At 38.6% G+C, this 8,857-nt stretch overlaps 2 long non-coding RNA genes across 2 annotated transcripts; both read right to left on the reverse strand.

Moving 5' to 3' along the window:
- Nucleotides 1-4,216: 4,216 nt before the first annotated feature.
- On the reverse strand, nt 4,217-5,963 carry LOC147618108 (uncharacterized). Its single transcript, XR_015262142.1, has 3 exons — nt 5,481-5,963; nt 5,186-5,377; nt 4,217-5,101 (listed from the first exon to the last, which is right to left on the reverse strand). It is a non-coding gene; the product is annotated as an uncharacterized LOC147618108 (long non-coding RNA).
- Nucleotides 5,964-6,170: 207 nt separating this feature from the next.
- On the reverse strand, nt 6,171-8,093 carry LOC147618109 (uncharacterized). The gene is made up of 3 exons (XR_015262143.1): nt 7,899-8,093; nt 6,948-7,520; nt 6,171-6,912 (listed from the first exon to the last, which is right to left on the reverse strand). It is a non-coding gene; the product is annotated as an uncharacterized LOC147618109 (long non-coding RNA).
- Between the last annotated feature and the right edge of the window lie 764 nt (nt 8,094-8,857).

The following is an 8,857-nucleotide window of genomic DNA, read 5'->3' on the forward strand; positions in this document are numbered from 1 at the left end:
TCATCCCGCAAAGTGATGGTCAAATCCAGAGAGTCAACCAAGTCTTAGAAGATATGCAACAAGTATATATAAGTAAAAAGCAAACCAATTGGGAAGAGATTTTTACCCATATTGGAGTTTGCTTATAATAGTGCCAAACATTCAACCATGGGATTTAGTCCGTTTATGTTAAAGATTTTCTTCAAGATCTCCAAGAGATGACAGAAATTGCAAAAGATAATGTTAAGAAAGCACAAGACCGTGCTAAACATTATGCAGACAAAGATCGTAGACAAATAATCTTTGAGGAAGGTGATAAAGTGTTTTTAAAGGTTCCCGCACACTTTGAATTTTTGAAAACGGAAAGAAGTCCAAAGCTATCTCCAAGGTATTATGGTCCGTTTACAATACTTAACAAAGTAGGTAGTGTTGCTTATAAGTTAGCTTTACCAGAAAGCTCTAAAGTTCATCTAGTTTTTCATGTCAGTAGACTGCAGAAGAAGTTGGGTGATGACGATAATCTCGTCAGTCAAGAGATCCTAGTAGAACTTATTGAACCCCCATCCTTACCACATGAACTAAAAAAAGTCTTAGATTTCCAAGAGAAAAGAACTCGACACTCTATATGACAAGAGTGTTTAGTCAAGTGGAAGGATAAACCAGAAGAAGATTCTACCTGGGAAAAGGTAAGCACACTCAGAAAGAGGTTCGCGAATTTCATTTTCGAGGATGAAAAATCCTCTTAATAAGGGGGAGTAATGTCATGACATCAAAATTATCGAGAGCCTAGAGAGATCGACCGTTTATGGGCAAGGCAGGGGTTTAGGAGAGCCAAAAGACCGGTTATGGACTCTTGGGTGACCGGGCACTAATAAGAGTGTCCAGGCGGCACGTATGAAGAGCACTTTTGCTATTAAAAGAGTTTGGGTCTTGACATAGGAACCAGGGCGAGCTTTTGGCTATGGTTGGGTGGACAAGAAGGAGCTCTCAACACTCTAGTCTTGGAGAAGAAGCCGTGTAGTTGAGGCTACCTCAACACAATTGCCCTCAATCCCAACCATGCATGTAATTTTTGAAAATTTTTGGCATGGTCTCCTTTGTATTAGTGACCAAATCTCAAATTTCCTATGTACTCAAGTCACAACCAATGTTCTCTTGGCAATTGGCATAGTATCAAGGCATATCCTGATTGTATAATGCATTGGCTAATGGCATATTACATGTGACCTTTGTGCTGATGAAGATTGATTGTTGATGAAGAGCTTTGTTGTTGATGGAGAGCTTTGCTTGCCAATCTCCTAGCCAAGCCTTCCCACCCTCTTACTACCAAAGTTTATAATCTGATGGCAAGAGTTGGGGCCATGTCTTCACACTAAGTACCTAATCCTCTTCCTTACTGCTTTACCACGGCAATAACGGCAAGGAAGATTCAAGACATGCTCCCCTTGGCCTCTCCAACCAATCTCCTAGCCAAGCCTTCCCACCCTCTTACTACCAAAGTTTATAATCCCGATGGCAAGAGTTGGGGCCATGTCTTCACACTAGGTACCTAATCCTCTTCCTTACTACTTTACCACGGCACTAACGGTGGCAAGGAAGATTCAAGATATGCTCCCCTTGGCCTCTCCAACCAAATGCCAAGGTACCCTCACACACATTCTAGATTCAATTGGATGAAATGTGGGGTACAAAGTAATGTGATAGGTGTGATTTGAACCTCAAAGATGTTGGTAAGATGACTTACAATGCTTTGCATGAACTCATGCTCAATCAATTATTTCATTAGCATATACTCATGCTATACTTTCACTTCCCAAGCTTGATTATACAAAAAATATCAACACCAATGCAACAATCAAGGTGAAGCAAATAGCATGTTGATTGGCATGTATCTTGACATTCCCAAGCATAGAGATGATTTGAATGTCACACCAATGCAACAATCAAGGTGAAGCAAATAGAATGTTGATTGGCATGTATCTTGGCATTCCCAAGCATAGAGATGATTTGAATGTCACACCAATGATTGAAGACGCATCAAATGGTTACAATGGTGTATGGAATTGATCAGAAACTCCCAAACTTAAGAAACATGGCTTGATCATTGGTCTATTTGAAGCATTAGTTTGTTTAATGGCACCATTAGTGTAATTAATGATGATTAGACAAGGCTAATGGCCAATGTCAAGAAAGTAGGGTTTCTTGGAAGAAAGCCCTAAATCTCAACAGGAGATTCAAGAATTCCAAGAAATCAAAAAAGAAATGCAAGGGAGTGCTCAACAAAGCCATAATATTGAATGTATGGTAGAGAAATGCCCTTGCCTTGATGAAAAATGTGGTCCTCTATTTTTTGCAGCTTCTTGGAGAGTCCATGGGCTTCATTACTCAAGAAATACGGCTCCAAATTGGTAGAAGATGATGGGAAACACCATTGCTAAGCTAAATGAAGCATTTAGGACTTGTAATGAGCTTGTATGAGAGTGATCTTCACACGATTTTTTCGGCCTGCTGCCCTGGAATGCGCTACCCAACTGTCGCCTCTCCAAAGCTCAAATTAAGTTTCTAAGTTGCTCAATAACCCTCCCACAATGTTGCCCAAATGTGGTTAAAAAGGATGGAATGATTGGAGCAAGAAAAATGATGAAACTAGGGTTTTCTTGAAGCACCTAATGGTTGGAAATATTTGCAAATATCAAAGCCTATGAAGCTCTATGTGAAGCTTGGGAAGTCCTTGACCAAAGCCAAATGGTTTGGAGAAGAAACAGCTACACTATGATGAGCCCTAGCCATGGAGAGCTTGAGGAAAAATGGAGAAGAAGGTGAAAATTGTAATTAGCACTAATCACCCCAATTAGTTCAAATTTTGGACCATAGCCCTAAAAGATTTGATCCTGTGCTCACATTTGGTCCACCGTAACCCATAGTCCCCAAAAGCTTATGAAAATGTGAATTAAAAAGATCAAATCAACTCAAGCAGGATCACCATATCCCCATGAACTTGATCAAGAAAATTAAGAGACTCAAGAAAACTCAGAAATGTTTAAATTTTTTTCAAGAAAATGGATCAATTCAAAGCTTTGAAGAAAGCAAATGACCCACTCAAGACATGGAGTAGATAACATGGGTGTAGGTCACCATCCTAACATTTCATGAGGGAGAAGTCCACCATGGAAGCTTGGGCATAAGAGCTCCAAGAAAAGTAAGCAAATGACCCACTCAAGACATGGAGTAGATAACATGGGTGTAGGTCACCATCCTAACATTTCATGAGGGAGAAATCCACCATGGAAGCTTGGGCATAAGAGCTCCAAGAAAAGTAATAGTCAAAATGATCAGTAATTGTACAATGCCCATGAGCCCAGAGTATCATATAGCCCAAGGCCCCCAAAGGCACACATGTAAATGACCCTAAGCCCAAGTGCCTAGGCCCCATCCCCCATGTGCATGTGACACCAAATCTACTTCATTACAGTGTTGGTACTCAGATTTTGTGGAACACGTTGTCTGAGCATGCCATAGAGGACGAAATCACAGAATCATGCCGCTTATGAAAATCAGCCACTGATCCTCCAACTTTCTTATCCGGAGTATCTGAAACTTGATGCAAAACATCACGTTTTGTCGTAGAGTTGATGTTTTGCATTAACTTTGATGTAAAACATCAACTCTTAGCCCTAAAAGTTGATGGTTTGTATCAACGTTGGTGTTAAACATCAACTTTTAGGGGTTTTTTTTTCTTGAATTTGAAATATTTTTTGGTTTTTTATGAGGATTGTTTTATTTTCATCACCAAAAAATATGAAAAAATCATTCTAAATAGTAGACAATAGCCAATAAAATCTTAAAAAATAGAAAAAAATCATATAATTTATAGAGAATTAAAGAAAATATATGCCTCAGATCAGGTGACATAGGTTTAGGGCTAAGGATCTAAAAAACACACGCGATCGTATAACCTTTGACTACAAATTTGGGAGGAGGTCATTTAAAAAAATGCTTGTCCATGGTGGAGGCACCAGAACAGTGTTAGGTTAAGCACAACAAAAACAGAGCCTCTATAGCAAACCCAACCGTACACCATTGAACACCAACAGAACTATAAGAACATTATGACACTAAATCCTTCAACACCCAAGGCACAACAAATTACAATGATATATGAGAGGATACATGTTTCATGCAGCTACAATACCACAACAATTGAAGTCTTTCACTCAAGGGTATCTTCTAAGCCACAACACACAACACACTCACAAAACCAACAACTAGGTGTTTTCATAAGACAAGATGTCAGGTACAACAAGGGCTTGGATTAAGCTTAACAAAAAACTCAAAAACTTCTTTGGACATCGACCCGACATTGCACATAAGCAATCACACAAAATCTCGAGCTCAAGTTCAGATTTTGGCACATGCGAAGTTCATCCAACATGGATGCTCAAATGGCTCTGGGTGATAAGCCAAAAGCATCCAAGATCTCTCCAAGCATGATTTCACTCTCATGTCTCAAGACGAAATAAACACCATAGGAGTCTCATTCACAGTTATAATATGGTCCTCTAGCAAGACGAAAGCTTCCAAGTCTTCGGTAGTCCTCACACAAGGTCAATGGTCCTCTCTTCACGAAGCCTCCACAATGGATCCCTTCCTCAAACCAAGAGCACCTTCCCAATCTTCCTCACTCTCTCTCCCCACAAGAGTTTACCAGCAGCAGCATGTGAATCTCTCCTTTGCCTTTTCCTCCTCTCTCTCTCTCGCTTCTCACCAAGTTAAGAATGGTAGCCTTATGATTGCTCTTCACCTCCCATGCTCCTCTCACCTTCAATTCTCAAAATGGTAGCATGTCGACCCTCCCATCATCCCCATCTTTCAACTCCTCCACCATCTCAATTTATAGCATGTGGATGAAGGCGTCGAGGCCTTGGTAAGGCTCCCAGTTGGTGGCTACCATGCCTCCCTCTCTCTACTTTCCTGCCTAGACCATGCCATCACCATTTACTTACTGTAGCCCTGTGTCCATTGTGTGTGCACCCATATTGCCCATGCTGCTTGTCACTCAGCTTGCTCCCATGGTCAAGCGCACTTTCTCAAGCTTTTTTTTCAAGACTTGAGTAATTTGAACCTTCACATAACATCAAATCTGATCACATGACAAGTTAAAGAAAAGACTGAGTATCAAACAAATCGTAAGATATCAAATACTCACATTATAACAAGCTTGCCCAAGAGGGTACCAAGGCTTGGCTCCCTCTGCATTCTTCTTTCTAATAAAAGTAATTAACTTCCTATCTCTCTCTGGAAAATCTTTCATGTAATCATCATGATTGACGGCACTAATGTTGGCACAATTCACAATCTCGTCTCGCAAGGTTGTGGTCACCAAAGCATGAGTATTCAGCTTTCAAAAATGAAGACAAAAAAAAAAGGAATAAGTCTACACAAAGGTATCATAAGACATTGAAAACAACTAAGCAATCTAGTTTTTTACATGATATCCTCACCTTTGTCAATGTAAATCTTATTCTCGTCTTTGTTATCCTCCAATGGAGGCACCTCCGATCTCATAACATAAGGCACAATCTGTAAAAAAGCTTCTTTGCCACTACCCTCATGCATAAGAAAGCCACCTGGCATAGCAGTCACCGTATGACTATCCACCTCCTCCCCAGCATCCTAAACACCCTCAATATTAGTCTCCACAACACGAATAATTTGATCCAAACTAGCTGTTGCTTGAGACTCCCCTTCCTTTTCAACTGCTTGTGCCCTTTCTCTCTTGGTACGCTTTCCCCTGCCAGCAGTGGTGGATCTCCTGGCACATCAAAACACAACCATTAATCATTCCAAACACAGCCATTTATTCTTCAAAGTAAAACCATTCACCTATGCATCACCAAAAAACTTGACCATTCAACTATGCATCACCTTGAACTTTGTCTATGTCTCAAACATCACCTCCATAACCCTTCAACTTCATCTCAAACCCCCCATGCATCCTTAATGCTCACTTAATGTTTTTGAGTATCACTACATAGCAAGTTTATTTAGAGCAAGTTAATTTATGTCGAAACAAAAGCATAAAAAATCTGTACAAAGTTTTGTAGAGCATAACAATAGTTCTCAATGCTAGCATATTAAGAATAAAAACATGAGCTGAGCCCTTAAAATCCAAAGGTTCACAATGTCCTCCCATCACCGAAATCCAATGCTAGCATATTAAGAGCAAAAACATGAACCGAGACCTTAAAATCCAAGATTGAAAGTGTTCTCCCATCACCAAAAACCAAATCATGAATGTGGCATTCCATCCTCATCCACTACATAAATAAGTGCACACATCATGAGTATACAAAATCTATATGAATGCATTATCATTTTTTTAAAGGCATCTTTTCATGGGCCCACACATCTTCACAACCTCCTAAATACAAGCTTGAGTTTCAACATAAGAACGAAAAATGGTAAAAAAGAAACCACAACAATGTCAATAAAGTTAAAATTCATGGTGCCTAGTATGAACTACATACATCTTTATAGCCCAAGAAAGTTCCATATCACCACATAAATACTTTGCTAAAGACCCACCATCCATGTGGCCCCAAAAGTGCCCCATCTCTCCGACTTCATCCACACTTTTTGGATTCTTTTAGACTACCCTTTTTAAAATCACCGTATATATCCACGTTTAAATTATGTAGCAACCAAATAATAATCATCAAGAGCATGCTTAAGCATAAAAAGAAGCTCTAGCTTGAACAAACATAAAAAAAGACAAACACAATCATAACTTTGACAAACACAAGTGGCATATGTCACAAAGAAACTTTCCTCATCCCCCTCCCTTACTAGCATACACAATCATCTCTTTGAGTTACAAGAAATAAAAATCATCTCTTTGCGATGTTGAGATACATTACTATATACACATGCCACCTCTTATGCATCTCTTGTATTCATGTTTATGCCACCTCTTATGCATCTCTTGTATTCATGTTTATCTCAAAGTGTTTCTTGTCCCCTCTCTCTACGAGACATACAAGTCCAAAATTATCTTTTTGACACTGACAAGTGTGTACACATGATAACTCTTTTTGATAAAAAGAAGCTCTAGCTTGAATAAACATATTAAAAAACCCCAAAAATAGGCTGCACCAACACGGCATGTTTCTAGGGTTTTTCTCTCTCTTAAAAAAGACTAAGGCATCCCCAAGAAGCTTGCTAAGAAATATTTTCTAACACGAAAAAAAACCCCAGAAATAGGTCATGTCGACGCGGCCTGTTTTTGGGGGTTTTCTTCTTCTAAAAAAAGACTAAGGCATGTACTCCTCACTATGAGAGAGGCCATTATTTCAAACCAAAAAATAAAGAATAAACAAAATTTTAATATACTTGAACAAGAGAAACAAGAGAACCTTGCATCTTCGAAGAGGGAAAAAGAACCCCAGAAATAGGCCTGGGTTTTTTTGTGTTGGGAAATCCCAATGGGCTCCATCATCGCTCCCTTTGGCCAAGCATAATGACACCCTATGGCCAAGCATAACCTGTTTTTTTCATGTTAGAAAATCCCAAATGCTCACTTAATATTACTAGGGAATACTTTCAAAATGAAAAAAAAACCCCAAAAACAAGCCGCGGCCTGTTTCTGGTTTTTTTCTTTCTTTTTGGAATATCCCAATGGGCTACAGGAGTCCCTTTGGCCAAGCATTCAAAGCATTTAGTAAAACCATGGCAAAAAAGCACAGCTTGTAGCACTTGAAAGAGCTTGAAAGAAAGCTTATACTTGACAGACATGGAATGTAAAAAAAAAACCCTAGAAACAGGTTGCGCAACTTGTTTCTGGGGGGGTTTTTTTCCATCTTCAAAGATGAGAAAGAAGAGCAAGAAGACAAAGTTGAAGATGAGCAAGAGAAGCCACTCACCTAGGCGTTGGTGGCTTCTGGAGTCACATGCCATGGTCCATCCTCCTTTCCTCCCACGACTTCCTTCAATGGTTGAGCAGAGCACTCCCGTTCTCTGCTTTTTTTTCAATAAAATTACCCTTCTTTCTTTATCTCCCTACCCTTATTTTTCTATATACCTGCCCTTCTTTCTTTATCTCCCTACCCTTCATTTTTTCCATATACCGACCCTTCTTATTTTGGACCTTAGACATCCATGATTTTTTAGATATCTATACCCATCATTTTTTAGATATCTATATCCATGATTTTTTAGATATCTATCTAGATATGTGTATTTTTTTCTTTGGACCTTGGAAATTCATAATTTTTAGTTAAAAGACATTTTACCACTTCAATACGTATCAAAGCTAAAAAAGGACATCACCACTTCATCACTTACCCTTCTTATTTTGGACCTTGGACATCCATGATTTTTTATATATTTATATCCATAATTTTTAGTTAAAAGACATCACCACTTCATCACCTACCCTTCTTATTTTGGACCTTGGAAATCCATGATTTTTTAGATATCTATATCCATAATTTCTTAGATATCTATATCCATGATATTTTAGATATCTATATCCATGATTTTTTAGATATCTATCTAGATATGTGCATTTCTTTCTTTGGACCTTGGAAATCCATAATTTTTAGTTAAAACACACCACCACTTCAATACGTATTAAAGCTAAAAAAGGATATATGTTTTTCCATATTCTCTTTGTATCTTTCTCTCAAACCACATATACAAACTAAGAGATTTTAGAATCTAGATGACATCAACACATTAATACTTAAAGAAGTTCTTTTGCAGCCAACTGGTGACCCCTGAGAGCCCAATCATATTCTCCAATCTAGACATTTTTAATATCATAGGTTTAAAAATATGTAAGGTTAAAAATTCAATTCATGGGAAGATTAAAAATGTACTA

The sequence above is a fragment of the Cibotium barometz genome, chromosome 35, assembly GCF_041138505.1.
Source record: "Cibotium barometz isolate CiBa-2024 chromosome 35, ASM4113850v1, whole genome shotgun sequence".
In the NCBI taxonomy this organism is placed as follows: Eukaryota; Viridiplantae; Streptophyta; class Polypodiopsida; order Cyatheales; family Cibotiaceae; genus Cibotium; species Cibotium barometz.